General features: G+C 42.4%; 1 protein-coding gene across 2 annotated transcripts in view; it reads right to left on the reverse strand.

The window, feature by feature from the left end:
- Positions 1-22,073, reverse strand: part of LOC121541498 (fibrinogen C domain-containing protein 1-like) — a 218,481-nt gene that overhangs the window by 174,356 nt on the left and 22,052 nt on the right. The window lies entirely within an intron of this gene.

The following is a 22,073-nucleotide window of genomic DNA, read 5'->3' on the forward strand; positions in this document are numbered from 1 at the left end:
ACGCTTTGTGTTGTAGGTTATTGTCCTGCTGAAAGGTGAATTCCTCTCCTAATGTCTGGTGTAAAGCAGACTGAAGACGGTTTTCCTCTAGGATTTTGCCTGTGCTTAGCTGCATCCCATTTCTTTTCACCCTGAAAAACTCCCCAGTCTTTGCTGATGTCAAGCATACACATACCATGATGCATCCACCACCATGCTTGAAAATAAGGAGGCAGTTACTCAATGATGTGTTGTGTTGGATTTGCCCCAAACATAAGGCTTTGCATTTAGGCCAAAAAGTGTATTCCTTTGCCGTGTTATTTTGCATGTTTTGGAATACTTTTATTCTGCTTTTTAGGTCATTATTGTGGAGTTATTACAATGTTGTTGATCCACCCTCATTTTTCACCCACCACAGCCATTGAACTCTGTAGCTGTTTTAAAATCACCAGTGGCCTCATGGTGACATCCCTAAGCAGTTTCCTTCCTGTCCTGCAGCTCAGTTCAGAAAGACGACTGCGTCTTTGATGCCTCCCGAGTGGCGCAGTGGTCTAAGGCACTGCATCGCAGTGCTAGCTGTGCCCCTAGAGATCCTAGTTCGTATCCAGGCTCTGTCGTAGCCGGCCTCGACTGGGAGACCCATGGGGCGGCGCACAATTGGCCCAGCGTCATCCAGGGTAGGGGAGGGAATGGCCGGCATGGATGTAGCTCAGTTGGTAGAGCATGGCGTTTGCAACGCCAGGGTTGTGGGTTCGATTCCCACGGGGGGCCAGTATGAAAAATATAAAAATAATGTATGCACTCACTAACTCTAAGTCGCTCTGGATAAGATCGTCTGCTAAATGACTAAAATGTTGGGCGGTTTAATACATTACACAAGGCATAATTATTAACTTGACCAAGAAATATTAAATGTTTGATTTGTTATTGTTACCCATATACCAATCACTGCCCTTCTTTATGAGGCTTTTGAAAAGCTGTTGTATGTATGGGGGACAGAGGAAGGGGTAGTCATGTCAACCCCTATTATTCTACACAGAGTGAGTCCATATAACTTATTGTGATTTGTTAAGGCAAATTTTACTTCTGAACAAATTTAGGCTTGCCTAAACAAAGGGGGTGAATACTTATGCAATTACTATATTTTAGTTATGAAATTTTGAATAATTTGAAATTATGGAGTATTTTGTGTAAATTAATGACAAAAAAATTAAATTACATATATTTAAATCCCAATTTGTAACACAACAAAATGTGACTAAAAAATGTCAAAGACTTTGTATAGGGTCAAAAAAGGGTTCTGCTATGGTTATATAGAACACTTTTTTTATGGTTATTTATATAACCTTTATGGAGAATGGTTCTATAAAGAACCTTTCTCAATCTGAAAGGTTCTTTGTAGATCATTTTGAAGAACCACAGGTTTTAATTATTCTGGTCAGCTATATTATGTTGATAAAATTATTTAAGGACTATCGTATTCATTAAAGATGCACTATGCAGAAATCTCTCCGCCTTTTCCTGGTTGCTAAAATTCTAATAGTTCGCCTAATTGCAGTTTATATGACAAAACAAGCAACTATAGCGTAGAGAATCATTGTACCATCTAATCCTAAATATTGTATTTTCTACTGTTTGAAGCTGGTGTACAAAACCGGAAGTTAAGAACAGGAAGCATCGAAATAGCGCTCATAGAATAGATCTACTGCATTTACATTTTAGTCATTTAGCAGACGCTCTTATCCAGAGCGACTTACAGTTAGTGAGTGCATACATTTTTCATACTGCCCTCCCGTGGGAATCAAACCCACAACCCTGCCTTGTCATGCTCTACCAACTGAGCAACAGGAGGCCCATCCTTTTTAGTTGTGACTTGCTTTCATTGGAAATGACAGACATACATTTCTATGTGAATTTGGTCAAGTAACATGTTGCAGATTTATCAAATCTATTTAATCAAACAACCTCTGGAATAGCTGGGGATTCCTGAGAAGATAATTGAGAACCACTGACTGATGTAGTCAGTCATTCTGAATTTAAACAAGTCCATAAAGGAGTCTTTCACAAGACACCATCACAGGCAACAGCTACATATAATATGTAATGGCATAACACAACACATTAGATAAACAGGAATGACACCCTCACTCACGGTGGCACAAAAATAGCGCTGCGGAAACCATGCCCCAAAATATTTGAATGAGCATCCTCCCCTACATCTTAATGATCACTTAAAGAGCTAAGAACCATTTTGTGAACTGTAAACAACCATTGAAGAGCTCAGAGGGTTCTTTCAGTCATTATAGTTCCACATAGAACCATCACCCTTCCCAAAGAACCCTTGACGAACCCTCATTTTTTAGTGTGTGGGTCTTTAGCCAGTTCCTCTCTCAGGTTTGTTTTTATACCTCTGAGAGATAGAGGTGTGCATGTACGGTACATCTGGCGACCACTATGCCCCCAAAATGACCCCACACATTCATACACACTCTGCAATTTTAAAAATACATTTGTAATGATAGCATAAACACAAATGGTCCTGCCTCTACGCACACACACACATACACATTCAGCAGGCTTGAATTCTCCTGGTGAAATATAAATGCACAAGCAGCACTTCTCCGACAGTAAAAACATTTTCATCACACCATGAGGGCCCTTCAAAAGAGGCTGCCCACATCGCTGATGCTGCTGCCTCTGCTGCTGTGTGAACACACACTTAATCAAGCACACACACATGTGTACACACAATTGATCAGAGACACACACATTACAAACACACAGACACACACAGTGTTGCCAACTTAGCGACTTTGTCGCTATATTTAGCGACACATTTAGCGACACATTTTCAAAAAATCGACTAGCGACAAATCTAGTGACTTTTTCTGGTGTTATTGGAGACTTTTGGAGACTGACGTGAAAGTACGTATCGTTCTTACTCTTCTCAACAAGCAGCGGGTGCTGCCGTGGGCCCACCCCCATCCCAAAGCACTCACAGGCGGCCCAGTCCTCGCGCAGCAGTCCCTCCCAGCTGCAGTCAGAGCAGGAGATGTTCACCCCTCCGCGTCCAGACTGCAAATTAATCGCTCATGCGGGAAGCCGCTGGCTGATCCCGCACTGGCTGTAAATGTAAAATGTTCTTTGTCTAAAATAAATCACTGCATTTGACTCACACAGCCTCAGTCACTTACTCACCTCGTCCACTGTGTGTGTGCCTCTCTGTGACATAAGCTAAACATCTAGCTGGCTAGCTCATCATGTCTCAGTCTAAACTGTACACTCAAAAATACAGAAAGGAGTGGGAATCAAACCCTGAATTCAAAAGGCTGGTTGAAGCCGTATATTGGAGATGGTACACGGGCATACTGCCTGTATTGTAAGGCTGATTTCTATGCCAAACTTAGTGACACATAACAACTCAAAAACATACTCAAAAGGCAAAGCCTTATAACAGTTCCACCCAAAACAAGCTGCCATTTATGGTTAAAAAAATTGACTCTGCAAAAAAGGCTGAGGCCACCATGGCATTAGCTATCGCTGAACACTGTTCCATGCTGGCATGTGATCACATTGGAAAAGCATGTAGAGCTGCTTTCTCAGACTCCACTGCTGCTACCCACTTCAAAATGCACAGGACAAAGTGCACAGAAATGATTAATGGTGTTCTAGCACCATACTTTCTGAAAAAGTTGGTCGCAGATGTGGGTGACCAGCGTTTCAGCCTCCTCCTCGATGAGTCCACGGATGTAAGTGTTTCTAAGTACCTGGGGGTTGTGATAAGGTACTTTAGTGACACCAAGCAGACAATTGTATCAACATTTCTGGGGCTTGTTGAGTTGGAGGGAGGAGATGCCAAATCTATAGCCCGTGCTGTTGTGGCTTTCCTCGAGAAGTGTTGCCTTAAAAAAGAGAAACTCCTGGGGATATGGACTGACAATTTTGTTTGTATTTTTATTTTACTAGGCAAGTCAGTTAAGAACAAATTCTTATTTACAATGACGGCCTACACCGGCCAAACCCGGACAACTCTGGGCCAGTTGTGCGCCGCCCTATAGGACTCCCAATCACAGCTGGTTGTGATACAGCCTGGAATCTAACCAGGAGGTCTGTAGTGACGCCTCAAGCACTGAGATGCAGTGCGTTTGACCGCTTCACCACTCGGGAGCCCAATGACTCTGTTATGACGGGGATTAACAATGGGTCCATAAAGTGCTGAAGGAGGAGTATGGCCTCAAAGATCTGGTTCTTATTCGCTGTGTGTGCCACTCTCTGCAGCTTGCTGTAAGTCATGCTTCCAATGACACCATCCGCCGTAGTGTGGAGAACTTGGTACAAGAGACTTATAACTGGTTTTCAGTGTTTCCAAAGCGCAGGGAGGCCTACAAGGCCATATATGAGACCATCAACTGTGGGGAGAAACCTTTACAGACAAGTAGATCCTCTTAAGCTACTTGACAGCTTGGTTAGCCTGATCAAGTCTGTGAGCAGCAGGGTGCTGAATCCACTGGCAAATGTTGATGTACTCAAAGGGCCAATAGATGGATACATCAGTCCCAAACCGTACCTTGGTTACCTTTTTGAGTCAAAGGCAGCTGAGCTTCACCTTGCGCCTGAGGATGAAAACAATGTCCGAAAGCGGTGTGTAGCCTTCACCATCTCCCTCACTAATGAGTTGAGGGAGAGACTGCCGGACAACATCGAAGCATTGCAGTACAATGTGTAGAAAACTCTAAAGCACAATAAGAGCCCTGGAGAAATAGAAAAAATAGCCAAGCTCCTTGGCTACTCCCCTGCAGAGATAGACAAGATTGTCCAGCAATGGCGTGCCATCCATCTTAGTAAATGGAATGACACACTGGGCTTCTGGAGTGAGATTTGGAAGTTCAGGGATGCAGCTGATATTAACCCGTTTCAAGAACTTGCCATGGCTGCTGTGTCTGTGTTGTCCTTGCCACACTCGAATGTTGAAGTCGAGAGAGTATTCAGCCAGATGAGTGTGGTAAAAAGAAAACTTAGAAATCGGATGTCCTTGCAGACCCTTAACTCCATCCTGTACATTCGATGTGGACTGAAGCTGTCTGGTGAGGCTTGCTATGAGCACCAGCTGCCTGATAATGTTTTGCAGCTTTTTGGCACATCAGCTGCTTACTCATTTAAGTCAGCTCCCTCAGTTGCTGAACCTGTCATAGAGTGCCTTGACCAAAATGACGATGACCACTCTTTCTGTGAGCCAGCACAGCCTGTGTGTGTGGAGGGGGGTCTGTAAAAAAACAACAAATTAACCTGAATTAGGGCCAGACTAGTTACCATCATTTTCTCACATTGCCATTGACAGTTTTTCTATTGTCTCTTTTTGGTCCATTTAGATTGTTAATGTAGATTGTATACAAAAACATTGTTAAAATGATATGGTTAAAAATGTTCAGGTTTTACTGTGACTTGTTGTAGGCTCCTAAGTGGACCATAAGGTTTAAAAACCAAACCAAACTTAAGAAAACTAAACTAAATATATATATATATATTTTTTAATAAAATAAATAAATAACTAACTCCGCCAGAGTGTCTCTTTTGGGTCACTTTTGCCAGTCCCAAGCCCGGATAAGGGAGGAGGGTTGGAATTGTGACATAAAAAAAAAAAGAATCGACAAATGAAAGTTAATTTGTAGTTCTAAACATATTTAGGGTGTTTTTACTCACTTTTTGTCTCTCCCACAATGTTATTCCTCTCTCCTACAGCGTCCATCACAATTACATGCACATGGCCAATTATGCAAATTGGGTGATGACGTCATTTAGTGACTTCTAGCGACTTTTAGGACCGCCAATAGCTACTTTCCTTATTGAGGAATTGGCAACACTGCACACACACACACACATCGCAAACCCGCAGATACATATGCATAGATACACACACACACATACACACACACCAGTCGCGGTCAGTGCCGTTTAAGATGAGGGAGGACAGATTTTTTTTTCATGAGCATGGCCTTATTTGTATTACAGCATGTTGGATGACTGTCATTCATATTCCAATTACCCAGTTCAATGTAACAGCGATAGGTTTAGGCTACTACATAATACTCAAATAATTTTCCCTATACCCATCATGAGGTTGCTACAACCTAGCCTATGAATGAAAGTTTACAATGTAGGTGCACACAGGTCGAGAGTCAAATTTGAGGTGACAGACAGTGACACATGGACAGACAGTGACATTCAATACCGCCTTGCACACTCTTACCTGCATCTAGCTGATATAGAATGTAATCATTAGCCCAACAGTTGCAAATGAGAGTTTCTATTGGACAAATTCAAGTATGTTTATCTTCTATTGAAGAAACGTTTTCAACAGAATCTGCGGAATCTGCACCCCTGATCCCGCGAAAACACACAGCCACGTTGTATTCCTTCTCGCTTCCATGCGCTCTCCTCCTCTCACCTCTTCCCTTCGCTTGTGGACTTCAATGCACAACACATCAGCTGTATGTGACCCCGCAGAAAAACTAATATGTTGTCACCATATTAGCAAAAGTAACGTCATAGTCAGCATAACTAATAGAACTAACGCATAAGTAAACCCGCTACAATCATGCAGTAACGTTACAGTGTAGTCAGTAAGCACTTACACCGGTGGGCCCTGGTGGCAATAAATAAGTAAAACCAAAAGCTTACCTTGACTTGGAAGACTTGGAACAGTGTTGTGTTGGATAGTCATAGCCAGCTAGCTAACATAGCATCCCTCTGTTTGAGCAGGGTGTTTCAGTAGCCTAAACTAGCTAGCTGCATTTTCTAGCTAAGGAAGTGAAACTGAAAGTAACAAAAATGACTATCTCTCTCTAAATATATTACTTTGTTCAAAACTGTTCAACTATTGTCTTTCTCTCTCTTTGAGTCAACTACTCACCACATACACTGCAGTGCTAGCTAGCTGTAGCTTATGCGTTCAGTACTAGATTAATTCTCTGATCCTTTGATTGGGTGGACAACATGTCAGTTCATGCTGAAAGAGCTCTGATAGATTGGAGGACAAGTTGTCATAATTACTGTGTAACTCTATGGAAGTGGGTGAGAACCATGAGCCTCCTAGGTTTTGCATTGAAGTCAATGTACCCAGAGGAAGACGGAAGCTAACTGTCCTCCGGTTACACCATGGTGCTACCCTACAGAGTGCTGTTGAGGCTACTGTAGACCTTCTTTGCAAAATAGTGTGTTTTAATCAATTATTTGGTGACGTGATTATATTTAGTACAGTGTTATCTAAAAATGATAACTTTTTTAATGTTTGACCATTTAAATTTTTATGAAATTCACTGAGGAGGATGGTCCTCCTCAGTGGATGGTCCTCCTCTGAGGAGCCTCCACTGACACACACACACGTCTATGACAGCCCTTACGAAGGAGCTTTATAATCCCTTCCCTCCACACTGTTTCTGGTAAAGAGCACATCCATAAACAAGGAAGCAGCAAGCCTGCAATTAACATGACAGTTCCTTTCTCACTGTCCTCCTCAGGTGATTCCTATCAAGGGGGCCATACATATACATGTAAACAGTCAACTTCACGGGCTCCAGCTCTCCATTCTGTCTCCACTTCAGCCTCCACTTCAATTTCCCTTCTGAAAGAGCCTGGCTGGCGCTGCCTGGCTGATTGCAGTAAGGGGCCATAAATAAATACACACAAACGCATGATGCGCACACACACACACGCACACATATGCACATGTACACACTCGCACACACACACAAACACACACACACACGTGGCATTTAAATGACTAGAAGGATCTTCCCACCCCTCAGCCTTGGAATTTTAGTAGATGTCTAAAGTCTGATTCGAGAGAGAGTGCAGACACTTCCACACAGAGAGAAATAAAGAGCCCTTTCCTCCTTAATGTATACATTTGCATACTTCTATCTCCATGCGTGTGCCATATAAACACACATAAATAACACATACACCTTAGTTCATGGTACAGCTTCTCTAGAGACTGAGTTATGTCTTTATGGGTGAATATGGGGGAGAGAGACGGTGTGTGATGTGGTGATGGGTGGGTAGGTGGTGGTTGAGGGGAAGCAGTGTGTGTGTGTGTGTGTGTGTGTGTGTGTGTGTGTGTGTGTGTGTGTGTGTGTGTGTGTGTGTGTGTGTGTGTGTGTGTGTGTGTGTGTGTGTGTGTGTGTGTGTGTGTGTGTGTGTGTGTGTGTGTGTGTGTATGTGTGTGTGTGTTTGGGAGGCAGTATGAAATGAAGACCCCTTTCAGTGTTGACCTTGACAAAGCTCAGGGAGCACAGTTTGATGGTGATGGGGTGAGACGGGCTGGTGAGTGTTCATTTTAACACCCCCCTTGAGGACAGGGCAAATATATAGTTGGGCAAGTCACACACACACAGACACACGCACACACACACGTGCACACACACACACACACACACACTTACTTACTTATGGTAGTCCATCGTATCCGATGAGGACTTCCACTTCTGAATTAACGGTAAATTCGTTGGTGGCTGTAGAGTCCAATCCGAGATCTACAAACGTTTTGCAGGTTGGGCATGTGTAGTCTGTGTTGGTGGGAACAGGCATGGTTGTGTTTCTCCTGAGCTGTTTTTGCTGTCTCTTTGTACTCCTCTCATCGTTGCACCTCTGTACACCGCTCTGGCAGAGCTGCCACCAGGTGGGATGGTCGGCAGCAGCGTCCTCTAAGTCCGTGGGTTTGACGTGGCACGTCTTCTTGTTGAAGTACTTCGATGTTTTCAGCTGGACCTCGTAGCGCTTCTTCTGCCCCCCTGCAGACCGCCGGCCAAGGTGTAACTGGCTATATAGGATCTTCTGTGGCAGGAGCTCCTGAGACATCCTGACGTCATGCCCGAGCCAGTTGGTGTTGGGTGACCTTGGCCTGCATACTCTTGCAATTGGTCTTAGCAAGTATTTCAGTGCGGGGCACATGGTCACACCAGGTGATTCCCAGGATGCTCTGCAGGCATCCTATATGGAATCGCTCGAGCTGCTTGACGTGGAGACCGTAGGTGACCCAGGCTTCACAGCTGTAAAGAAGTGTGTGGTTGTTGCAGATGGCTTGATAGACGGCGACGTTGGTGTGGAGGTGGAAATCCCGCCCCCACACACACATACACACACACACACACACACGCACAAACAAACACATTAACACACACACGTGTAAACATCCCCCATTATTTTCGCCTCTGAACTCCTGACATGCATGCATACATATGTGTCTGTGTGACATCATTTGGTAAGTGTGTGTTTGTGTGTGCGTTTAAGTGTGTCTGTCTGTGTTGGTACAGCAGTATTGGGGGTTAAGTGCAGTGCGGTCAGTCTTTCAAGGGGGACAGAGGCAGCTGTAGTAATCAAGGGCGATGTGAGGGCTGAGGGCTTCATGTGCCCTCACTCCCCCCAACCCCAAGGGAATGGTATCACCCAACAGGCTTTAACAGGCAAGTGTGCCCAGTACTGCCCACTTAACACCGGTCACACACACACTCACACACACACACTTTTACACTCACCACATATGCTGCTGCTACAGCTCAGTCTATTATCTATCCTGTTGCCTAGTCAATTTACCCCTACTTATACTGAACAAAAATAGAAACGCAACATGTAAAGTGTTGGTCCCATGTTTCATGAGCTGCAATAAAAGATCCCAGAAATGTTCCATACGCACAAATTTGTTTACATCCCTGTTAGTGATCATTTATCCTTTGCCAAGATAATCCATCCACCTGACTGGTGGGGCATATCAAGAAGCTGATTAAACAGCATGATCATTACACAGGTGCACCCTGTGCTGGGGACAATAAAAGGCAGCTCTAAAATGTGCAGTTTTGTCACACAACACAATGCCACAGATGCCTCAAGTTTTGAGGGAGTGTGCAATTGGCATGCTGACTGCAGGAATGTCCACCATTCCTGCCTCCAACGTCGTTTTTGAGAATTTGGCAGTACATCCAACCGGCCTCACAACCGCAGACCACATGTATGGCATTATGTGGGAGAGCGGTTGTCTGATGTCAACGTTGTGAACAGAGCGCCCCATAGTGGCGGCAGGGTTATGGTATGGGCAGGCATAAGGTACGGACAACCAACACAATTACATTTTATCGATGGCAATTTGAATTTGCAGAAATAGCCTTATTCTAAAATGGATTAAATTAATTGTTTTACTCATCAATCTACACACAATACCCCATAATGACAAAGCAAAAACAGGTTTTTAGAAATGTTTGCTACTGTATTAAAAATCAAAAACCGAAATACCTTATTTACATAAGTATTCAGACCCTTTACTCAGTACTTTGTTGAAGCAACTTTGGCAGCAATTAGAGCCTCGAGTCTTCTTGGGTATGACTCTACAAGCTTGGCACACCTGTATTTGGGGAGTTTCTCCCATTCTTCTCTGCAGATCCTCTCAAGCTCTGTCAGGTTGGATGGGGAGCGTCGCTGCACAGCTATTTTCAGGTCTCTCCAGAGATGTTCGATCGGGTTCAAGTCCGGGCTCTGGCTGGGCCACTCAAGGACATTCAGAGACTGAACTCCTGCGTTGTCTTGGCTGTGTGCTTAGGGTCGTTGTCCTGTTGGAAGGTGAACCTTTGCCCCAGTCTGAGGTCCTGCGCGCTCTGGAGGATCTCTCTGTACATTGCTCCATTCATCTTTCCCTCGATCCTGACTAGTCTCCCAGTCCCTGCTGCTGAAAAACATCCACACAGCATGATGCTGCCACCACCATGCTTTACCATAGGGATAGTGCCAGGTTTCCTCCAGAAGTGACACTTGGCATTCAGGCCAAAGACTTCAATATTGGTTTCATCAGACCAGAGAATCTTGTTTCTCATATTCCGAGAGTCCTTTAGTTGCCTTTTAGCAAACTCCAAGCGGGCTGTCATGTGCCTTTACTGAGGAGTGGTTTCCGTCTGCCCACTCTCCCATAAAGGGCTGATTGGTGGAGTGCTGCAGAGATGGTTGTCCTTCTGGAAGGTTCTCCCATCTCCCCAGAGGAACTCTGGAGCTCTGTCAAAGTTGTCATCGGGTTCTTGGTCACCTCCCTGACCAAGGCCCTTCTTCCCTGATTGCTCACAAAAGTTTTAGAACACCTACTCATTCAAGGGTTTGTCTTTATTTTTACTATTTTCTACATTGTAGAATAATAGTGAAGACATCACAACTATGAAATAACACATATGGTATCATGTAGTAACCAAAAAAGTGTAAAAAAAATCAAAATATGTTTTATATTTGAGATTCTTCAAATAGCCACCCTTTGCCTTGATGACAGCTTTGCACACTCTTGGCATTCTCTCAACCAGCTTCACCTGGAATGCTTTTCCAGCAGTCTTGAAGGAGCTCCCACATATGCTGAGCACTTGTTAGCTGCATTTCCTCCTGCCAAGAGTGTGCAAAGCTGTCAGCAAGGCAAAGGGTGGCTATTTGAAGAATATCTAATTCAAATTATATTCAAATTATGTTTGTTTAACACTTGTTTGGTTACTACGTGATTCCATTTGTGTTATTTCATACTTTTGATGTCTTCACTATTATTCTAAAATAAAACAGTAAAAATAAAGACAAACCCTTGAATGAGTAGGTGTTCTATATATATATATATATATATATATATATATATAACATATATAATCTTTATTTTTGACTCTGCATTGTTGGAAAAGGACCCATAAGTAAGCATTTCACTGCTAGTTTACACCTGTTGTTTACGAAGCATGTGACAAATAACATTTGATTTGGTTAACCTATCTGATATGGGGATGCGATATCTCACCTTCCTCAAATCCCATTCTTTTTAGTTTACAGAGATAATGAACATAACAGAGACCGTGGATGAGTGAGGGAAACAAGAGCATGCTCTGTTCATTTAAGTCATGTCGCTCAATACACTATGGAATAGCACTGAGGAGAAAAAGCTCTATTCAGCCACCACGTCTATAAGGACTACATTTGTTGAGTCCTGGAAACAGACAAAAGACATTCTCCATTTTCTGAGAATAAGATGGACTGAACATGTTGCTCTCCATGGAGGCTTTTGTTAGTAAAGGACAGTGACATGGGTACAGAACATCACCTAAGGTGCCTATTACCTGTCTGTGGAAAGAGAATAGTTGAAAAGAAGGAATGAGGGAAGGGGTGAACGAGGGAAGAGATCAATTTTTCTGAGATTGTATGGAGAACATTGGTTTTGTATTCAAAATAACCCCACAAGATGAAAACGGCACGATGTAGAATGTGAGGTTAGGATAAAGACCTATTAGCGAAGCATCATGTGTGCTCCATTGAGAGGCCTCTTTCTCTCCTAGTGGGAAGAGAGAGTGGGGTTTTATTTAAGCACTAGGCTCTCGAGTAGAGCTTTATGCTTTACAGTAAATCATTGTTGAATAAGCGTTTATGAAAGCCGACACCATGCCCTGCCCACCAGGTGAGAGGAGGACCATTTCAGCCTATCTGCCAAAAAAAAGTGGTTTCCATGGCGATTACAGAGAAAAAGCCCCCCCACAAAGCTCAAAAACTTTTCAGAATCCCCACAATGATAAATTCCCTCTGAACAGTCCTCACCACCTCAAATAACAGCCGTTTGAAATTGCATATTCTTTCACCTAACAAATGAAAAAAAAGTAAGTTGTTGTCTATGGAGGAAAAAGAAAGAAAGAGGATAAAGCTGAACACTTTGTTCAGTAAAGCTGACAGCATCTTGGTCCTCTGTAGCTCAGCTGGTAGAGCACGGCGCTAGTAACACCAAGGTAGTGGGTTCGATCCCTGGGACCACCCATACACAAAAAATGTATGCACGCATGACTGTAAGTTGCTTTGGATAAAAGCGTCTGCTAAATGGCATATTATTATCTTATGTCAATAGCAGCAATCCTCTGGAGCTGGGAACACATCAGAGGAGAAGCCTACTAGCCTCATGGCATGTCTACGCAGCTCTGCATTTAGTCCCCGGCCATTTCTGCCATTCCTCTGTCAATTCACACAGGAAATGTAAAATAAACACCTGGCAGATACAGATTGAAGAGGACTTGTGTGCATCAATTTAGGGAAATGGCTGCCTGAATTGACGCACACACACTGTTTGCGCATTTAGCGGTTGCTAAATAAGACTAAGAATAACAGACAGGCGTTCACTATGTTTATCAAACTAGAAGCGGTTTACATTTCTCTACTCTTCAAGATCTTAGTTCAAACATGCCATAATATTTACTAAGCAGGTGTATCCATTGTGATGCTTGACAACTAGTGTATCATTAATACATCACAGCGGCTACAAGAGCATCAGCAAACAGATCAAAAGGAATTCAGGAGCGAGTTCCCCGTACTGAGGATTTTGAAAAAGAGCTGCATTAGCCTTCTGGAGTAAAGATGCTAGGTGATTATCTAGATTAGAGAAGACTAGAGTTTAGTTTACTCCACTGTGGTAATGAGAATTGAATAAACTGATCTGGAATCAGCCAAGTAATATACACTTTTCATGTGTTCTGAAGTCATTGTGAATCAGACAACCAAGCCTTCACAGAATTAAACAACACTGAAGTCAGCTACTGAATCATGAAAACAAAAGAGGCAGCAAAGGGTATTTAGCAGTTCCATAACTTCCATTCAGTGTCAAAAATCTAAATGGCTGGCTAACGTCAAAAGACCTTCATTAATGCAGTCTTCTGCTTACTCCCTCTCTGGAGTGAAAAGATTCAATTACTTTAGAGAAACAAGACACTGGGAGATAGAGAAGGATGGAGGGGAAAAAAGGGACAGAGAAGGAGAAAGAGAGGGAGAGGCAGAGAGAAAGAAAGAAAGACGGAGATGGAGAGGGAGAGAGAAGGTTCGAGAGGGGGGAGAGAGAGAGGGGGGGGACAAGACAGGAATCGAGAGAGCTCTACACTAGCTAGCTTTGTGGGGGAAATTAACCCCTTTAAAAGGCAGTAATTATGAAACTCAACTGGCTCTAGAGTGTCTTCCGAGTTCCGACAGCCACGAGTCAGTCGGGTGACCATCTAATAGACTGGAGTTGTTGATATGGCAACACAATGCCACCTTAATTGGTGTTTAAAGTCTTAAGTAGTGTCTGGAGAGACTGCAGCACTGAGTCCCTAGCTACGACACAAATGGCACCCTATTCCCTTCAAACTGCACTACTTTTGACCAGATACATATAGGAGAGGGGAAGAGTCCCAAATGGAGAGAGGATGCGCAGAAGGGATGCGTTCCAAATGGCACCCTATTCCCTACATAGTGCACTACTTTTGACCAGAGCCCTATCGGAACGTTGGCGGTTGGCGCTGCCAGCCTTGCCACCCTGTGATGTGACAATACTATCACAGATAAAGGCCATCAGCGCACACATCTCTCACACTATCTGATGGCGCGGATTAACGGGTGAGGGATTTATCATGCTGGAAAAGTGATTTATATTATAATCTGTTGCCTCTTCCACTGTGATGTGAAACCTTCGTTTAGGTAAACATGTCAGTTCAGGTTGAGTAATTACAGTATCAAATGTAAATAATAAAGAGACCCACTGCAAGCATTATACATTCAGTACCATGATATAAACCATTACCACAAATCCAATATTAACATGGTTGTACATGGTAGAATTACCACTGCACTGGCACTAGTAGTACATTTGTAATGATAGATAAGCACTGTTGAAGCAGTCTGATGATGTAATTTCACAGAAAATCCTGACCACTTCAACATAACCATGACCACTTTAACCCCTATCCCAACTTCCTCTGCACACACGCATGCACCACACACATACACACACACCACTCCCTAATAACAGCCCGCCCATCTCTCAGCAGTACATAGTGCAGATCAAAGCCACAGACCGTATAATAAAACAGTGAAACCTCTTTACACCTTACTGCCGCTGCCTTTCCAGGGTGCCTGTGAGAGCACGGCTTTATGGGAAATGAAGTATTCCCAGTAGGACAACTGTGGGATGAGTTAGAATGCCTGGACGGTCCTAATGGAATGACACTGGACAAACCGCAAAGGCTTTTCTCTCTTATCCTCTCTCTCTTTGCCAATGGACATATTATAGCTACACAAGGCCTCATGCATTCTGCATCATCTCTCATTGAGTTGGAGAGAAACAGTCTGGAACTATAGGCTATCCTGGAATCCTTTGTTTGGTTAGCTTAAACCTGGGTTGCACCTTGTTTGATGAATCATTGAAAGGCCATTATTGCAATGTTTTTTGGTCATGGTTGACATGAGGTCAAATCATTCATTCAGCCATATGAAATTAGAGCACAGCACGCACTATACATACGTAATCCTTCAAAGAGTATCAAGCACTATATTCAACTATATGGAATAGAGCACAGAAGTATAAATACAATCCATAGATGCAGTCTAGTTTGTGTGACTGGAATAGGGTATCAAGCACAACACCATACATTCCACCATATGGAATAATATAAACACTATCGATCTACTTAGCCATACAGTATGGTGATATAATATGGTTTGCATGACCCTAATGCATGTTGGGGATTATAAACAGTACTCTACATCCGCCCCAGCGCTGATCTTCATCTGACCTATGATCCCTCAAGATCACCCAAAGTTCTAATTGTTGGCAGGTAATCATCCCCCATCAACCCCCCAACCCCCCTCCCCATCCACACACCCCCCGTCCACACACATACACACACACCTTTGACCCTCAGTGTAATATCTCTTTAACCCCTTCAATCAAGTCCCCCTCAGTAGTGAAGGGAACAATCCTTACAAAAAAACACGTCAAATTTGCAGTTTCATATGTGAAATAGCTGTTTTCACATGTTGAGCTTAAATTTCACGTGACACCATATTTTCACATGTATTACATTTAGAATTCACATATTAACGCCACATTTTCACGTGAGAAGCGAAACATGTTTTCATTTCACATGTGAACTGTAGTTGCACAATAACTTTCATATGTATTTTGAACGCATTGTCTGAAAGTGTTCAAAATACCCTGAACATATCCAAAATACATAATATATACAGTTAAAAACAATGCGATGTCAAAACAAGTTGACATTGAGGTTAAAGAAAGTGTGTTTATCAATTTACCTGACTTTGCTAACCGCTTTGGACAAAATCAAGACGTCAATATTCTTATAATGCTTTTTGTATAAATAATCTAAAATGACAGCCAAAAAAAAAAAAACATGCAATTGAAAGTGTAGTAGAAAACTCTTGGTCAAGTGATGAGGTAGCCCCGCCTGCAACTTCCAAATTAGTGTTGTCCCTCTTGGTCTAATGGTCAAGATGTTGGTTTTATCCCATGGAAGACCCAGGTTCTAATTTATAATAACATGTGAAATTTTGGTAAACCACATATGTCTGAGTCATGTGAGAAAACCATGTGAAACTTCACACGTGTCTGTTTTTCACACATTACATTTTTCACATGATTTGTTCACGTGAAAAAAATCATGTGAAATGTCACACGTGTCCAAAAACCATAAGTCTGACACATGAACATTTCACGTGAATTTCATTTTATGTGTTTAGGCCTTATCACCTTATCTGACCAGGGACAAGTGTGGGCGCTAGCTGGTTAAACCACCAATATGGATGGATGGATCCCTCTAACACTCTGAAATCATTATCTGTGTAGTTTCACTACTGTCGCTACCCTCCAATCACAACAATCCATTACAGATCCCATCTGTCACTGTTCCCTGTCCCATATCTAGCTGTCTAATATCCTCTTCTTTCTTAGCCACATTGAGTCATTAGTACACTGTAGGGATGAGTATATTGTATAAATATACCATGGCACTGGTTAAAGTTTTTGCTAAATCAAAATGTCAATGTTCTCTGCAATTGGACGAGAGTTAGATACACCCATGTTTACTGAAGAGATTTGATTCCCATATCCAAAATGGAAAAGCAAGTTTGGTTATAAATACTGCAACTATCCCCCGCAGGAGATGTATCAATTATTACATAAGGATGATAGAAACATCTTTGATGGCATGGAAATTGAAATGGAAATGGAAATGGGAATGGGAATGGGAATGGGAATGGGAATGGGAATGGAAATGGAAATGGAAATGGAAATGTCAGAAAATCTTGTTTTGGACTGCAGAATTTTTATTGGTCTCTATAGCAGGGAGATCACTCCAGCTTAATGTAGAAATGTGACGTTTTTGATTCTATGGGCAAAAATAAATAGATACAAGTGCCGGGAGCTGGGATTGAAACCGGGTCTATAAAACATATCTACTCTGGTTAGACCACTGCACAATCCATCCACAATATGATGAAAGGCGAGTCTTAATAAATGGCTAAACGTAACCGTGGAGTTTTTCTGTTTGAACCCTATCCCAAACCTTAATTCTTAATTTAACCAATCAGAATTAATGCCTGAAGTTAATTCACCGTATTCCAAACCTTAATCTCTAATTTAACCAATCAGAATTAATTCCTGAAGTTACCGTATTCCAAACCTTAATCCCTAATTTAACCACTCAGAATTAATTCCTGAAGTGAGCCCTAGAGGTGTTTCTGTATCCCAAACATTAGCCCTTAACTTAACCCAGTCAGAATGAATGCCTTAACTGAACCGTAGAGTTGTTTCTGCGTGCCAAATATGCCTAAACCCTTATATGCCTAAAACCTTAATTTAACCTAAACCCTTAATTTAACCTACATTGCCATTAGGGGCAACGGTGAGCACTACTACCATCAAGTATGCTTGGACTTTCCTAGCGTGTTGTGGATGGGGATAGTTGAGGGGTGTGACACCACAGACTGTATTAGAGGGTTGTGTGTTAAATCCCTGTGATGAGCAGTGCAGTGTAGCTCAGCTGGTAGAGCACGGCGCTTGTAACGCTAAGGTAGTGGGTTCGATCCCCGGGATCACCCATACACAAAAAAAAAATGTATGCACGCATGACTGTAAGTCGCTTTGGATAAAAGCGTCTGCTAAATGGCTTATTATTATTATAGTGTAAACAAAATGTTTAATTTTGCAGTGAGAGCTTGTTGCTCTGTAGTCACACACGACAAAAACAGAGGATCCTCTGGAAAATATTGAACTTGCAATTCTGTCAAGAATGTTTAGTGCTGAATCAGTTGATCAAAAGTATGGGGTGCCTTGTTAGAGGCAGGGGCATCCACCAACCCCTGAACCCTGAACCATGACTCACCACAGGCGACAGCAGCTGTCAGGGGTCAGAGAGGAGAAAAACCATCAACCACAGCACACACACACACACACACACATGCACTCAGCACAAACGCCTCCCCATCCCAACCTCAACTCACACCGCACGCCACAGCAGAATCCTGACATAATCACTTTCCCAGCCTGCCTGTCATGTGATTGACAGCTCCATGACGCCCAGGGTCACTGCTGTCAGCCAATCAGAACAAAGGTCAGAATAAAGGTCACCCTTTCACTATGTCCTGAGTGGCGCAGTGGTCTAAGGCACTGCAGCGCTGTGCTAGCTGTGCCACTAGAGATCCTGGTTCGAATCCAGGCTCTGTCGTAGCCGGCTGCGACCGGGAGAACCATGGGGTGGTGCACAATTGTCCCAGGGTAGGGGAGGGAATGGCCGGAAGGGTGTAGCTCAGTTGGTTGCAATGCCAGGGTTGTGGGTTCAAATCCCACGGGTGGCCAATATATAAAATAATGTATGCACTCATTAACTGTAAATTGCTCTGGATAAGTGTGTCTGGTAGAAATGTCCTGTATTTCCCTCCTCTCCCCAATGCTGTTCAGTAGAAACCTGCATGGTGGTGTTTTCCCTGCAAATTTGCAGCAGTAGATCAAGGGGAGTTGAAGGCCTGTGTGAGTTTGATTGATTTCTCATGTTGGCACATTACAGGGCCTGTGAAGCATGGCCTACATTTTCCCTTACAGGGGAAGAGTTACTGGAGAGTTAATTCAACTCAACTCCAACCTTACTGTTCCAGCTCTCACATTCACATCACATACAGTATGGGAGTGAGTGAGTGAGTGTGTGTTTGCGTGCATGCACATACGTGTGTGTTATAGTGTGTATGTGTCAGATAGGACAGAGAGGTGAATGAGAGGGTCTATTTAAACCAACCAGGGGCTCAGAGCCAATAAGAGAGCATATTTCATAAGCGGCTATGGAACCACTTAATTACTGTTTCCTTCACGTTCCAAAACCAGTGTCAAGGGCACCTATATTTGGGAAACCTAATTGGGATACCTCCCGTCTCCCGAGTGGCGCAGTGGTCTAAGGCACTGCATCGCAGTGCTAGCTGTGCCACTAGAGATCCTGTTTCGAATCCAGGCTCTGTCGTAGCCGGCCGCGACCGGGAGACCCATGGGGCGGCGCACAATTGGCCCAGCGTCATCCAGGGTATGGGAGGGAATGGCCGGCAGGGATGTAGCTCAGTTGGTAGAGCATGGCGTTTGCAACGCCAGGGTTGTGGGTTCGATTCCCACGGGGGGCCAGTATGAAAAAAATTACAAAAAATAATAATGTATGCACTCACTAACTGTAAGTCGCTCTGGATAAGAGCGTCTGCTAAATGACGTAAATGTAAATACCTATTGGGGCTTACTTGTCTTTTTGTCAAGCCAAACTTTTTGTGGAAGGTATTACGTAGCGCACAGATCCCCTCACGCACTCAACGTCATCGAGATACATCGAGTTTCTTTGTAGGCCTATTTGGTGGGGAAGCTGTGAAGCCAGCTGTATAGCCTATTGCCTATTTCTGTTTATGTGTCTTTTAATAAAGAATGTGAAACAATGTTGTGTCTGTTTGCGGCTTTTTATTAAATCATGCATAGCTGTTCATTATATGGGCTAAAATAAATGTGTTCATATTGGCAGAATATTATCTATAGGCTATAGCATACAGAATCTTTATCTGTTCTGAAAATAGAACATTTCATGTGAAAAAAAAGTATCTGGTAAAAGGCCGGGATATGGACTTAAAAAATAATAATTAAAGACTCTTTGTCACATGACAATAGAAATGGAAACATTGTGATTTTAGAGACACAAAGTAACAATAGCCTATGATATACCCCGTAAAAAAATTAATATATATACACTACCGGTCAAAAGTTTTAGAACACCTACTCATTCAGGGGTTTTTCTTTATTTTTTACTATTTTCTACATTGTTGAATAAAAGTGAAGACATCAAAACTATGAAATAACACATATGGAATTATGTAGTAAACAACAAAGTGTTAAACAAATCAAAATATATTTTATATTTTATATTCTTCAAATAGCCACCCTTGATGACAGCTTTGCACACACTTTGCATTCTCTCAACCAGCTTCACCTGGAATGATTTTCCAATAGTCCCACATACGCTGAGCACTTGTTGGCTGCTTTTCCTTCACTCTGTGGTCCGACTCATCCCAAACCATCTCAATTTGGTTGAGGTCGGGGGATTGTGGAGGCCAGGTGAACTGATGCAGCACTCCATCACTCTCCTTCTTGGTAAAATAGCCCTTACACAGCCTGGAGGTGTATTGGGTCATTGTCCTGTTGAAAAACAAATGATAGTCCCACTAAACCCAAACCAGATGGGATGGCGTATCACTGCAGAATGCTGTGGTAGCCATGCTGGTTAAGTGTGCCTTGAATTCTAAATAAATAACTGACAGTGTCACCAGCAAAGCACCCCCACACCATAACACCTCCTCCTCCTTGCTTTACGGTGGGAACCACACATGTGGAGATCATCCGTTCACCCACACCGCATCTCACAAAGACACGTCGGTTGGAACCAAAAATCTCAAATTTGGACTCCAGACCAAAGGACAAATTTCCACCGGTCTAATGTCCACTGCTCGTGTTTCTTGGCCCAAGCAAGTCTCTTCTTATTATTGGTGTCCTTTAGTAGTGGTTTCTTTGCAGCAATTCGACCATGAAGGCCTGATTCACAGTCTCATCTGAACAGTTGATGTTGAGATGTGTCTGTTACTTGAGCTCTGTGAAGCATTTATTTGGGCTGCAATTTCTGTGGCTGTTAACTCTAATTAACATTTATTTGGTCTTCCATTCCTGTGGCGGTCCTCATGAGAGCCAGTCTCATCATAGCACTTGATGGTTTTTGCGACTGCACTTGAAGAAACTTTCAGTATTGACTGACCTTCATGTAGTTTCTCTTTGCTTATTTGAGCTGTTCTTGCCATAATATGGACTTGGTCTTTTACCAAATAGGGATATCTTCTGTATACTACCCCTACCTTGTCACAACACAACTGATTGGCTCAAACGCAGGAAAGGAAAGAAATTCCACAAATTAACTTTTAAGAATGCACACCTGTTAATTGAAATGTATTCCAGGTGACTACCTCATGAAGCTGGTTGAGAGAATGCCAATAGTGTGCAAAGCTGTCATCAAGGCGAAGGGTGGCTATTTGAAGAATCTCAAATATAAAATATATTTTTATTTGTTTAACACTTTTTTGGTTACTACATGATACCATATGTGTTATTTCATAGTTTTGATGTCTTCACTATTATTCTACAATGTAGAAAATAGTAAAAATAAAGAATAACCCTTGAATGAGTAGGTGTTCTAAAACTTTTGACCGGTAGTATGTGTATATATATAAAAATAAAAAATACATAGACAAAAATAAAACTTTCGGCTGGCAAGGACACTCAGGTGAAGCCATTGAATAAAATGAATTACAAGCAAATAAAGCTTTTTAGCTTTTGAACCTGTTTTAAAAATGCTATAGGCCTACATTTTTAGTCTGTATAGTTTGGACTATCCTTTTTGTAATGTATGAGACATCAAAACATTCCAGAAAAACATGGTGTGCTATCACAACAGCTGTTCACTTTACTGTCATTTGGAGAAAAAAAATTCTGAACCAGCTGATGATTGGTGAAACAGGGTTCAAGTTCAATGTCTAATTTCACAGATAAAAGGTTATTATATTGATAGGCAAACAACACTCAACACTGCCATTAATACAAGGAACAAAAAGTGTTTTATGTCACCCAATTTTGGACAAGTAAAATGTTATTACAATGTATTAAAATCTTACATTCCCATGACGCTCAAAAATTGTTGTAGTTTTAGGGGTTCATACTTAAATGTCAAATA

The sequence above is a fragment of the Coregonus clupeaformis genome, chromosome 27 (genome assembly GCF_020615455.1).
Source record: "Coregonus clupeaformis isolate EN_2021a chromosome 27, ASM2061545v1, whole genome shotgun sequence".
NCBI lineage: Eukaryota > Metazoa > Chordata > Actinopteri > Salmoniformes > Salmonidae > Coregonus > Coregonus clupeaformis.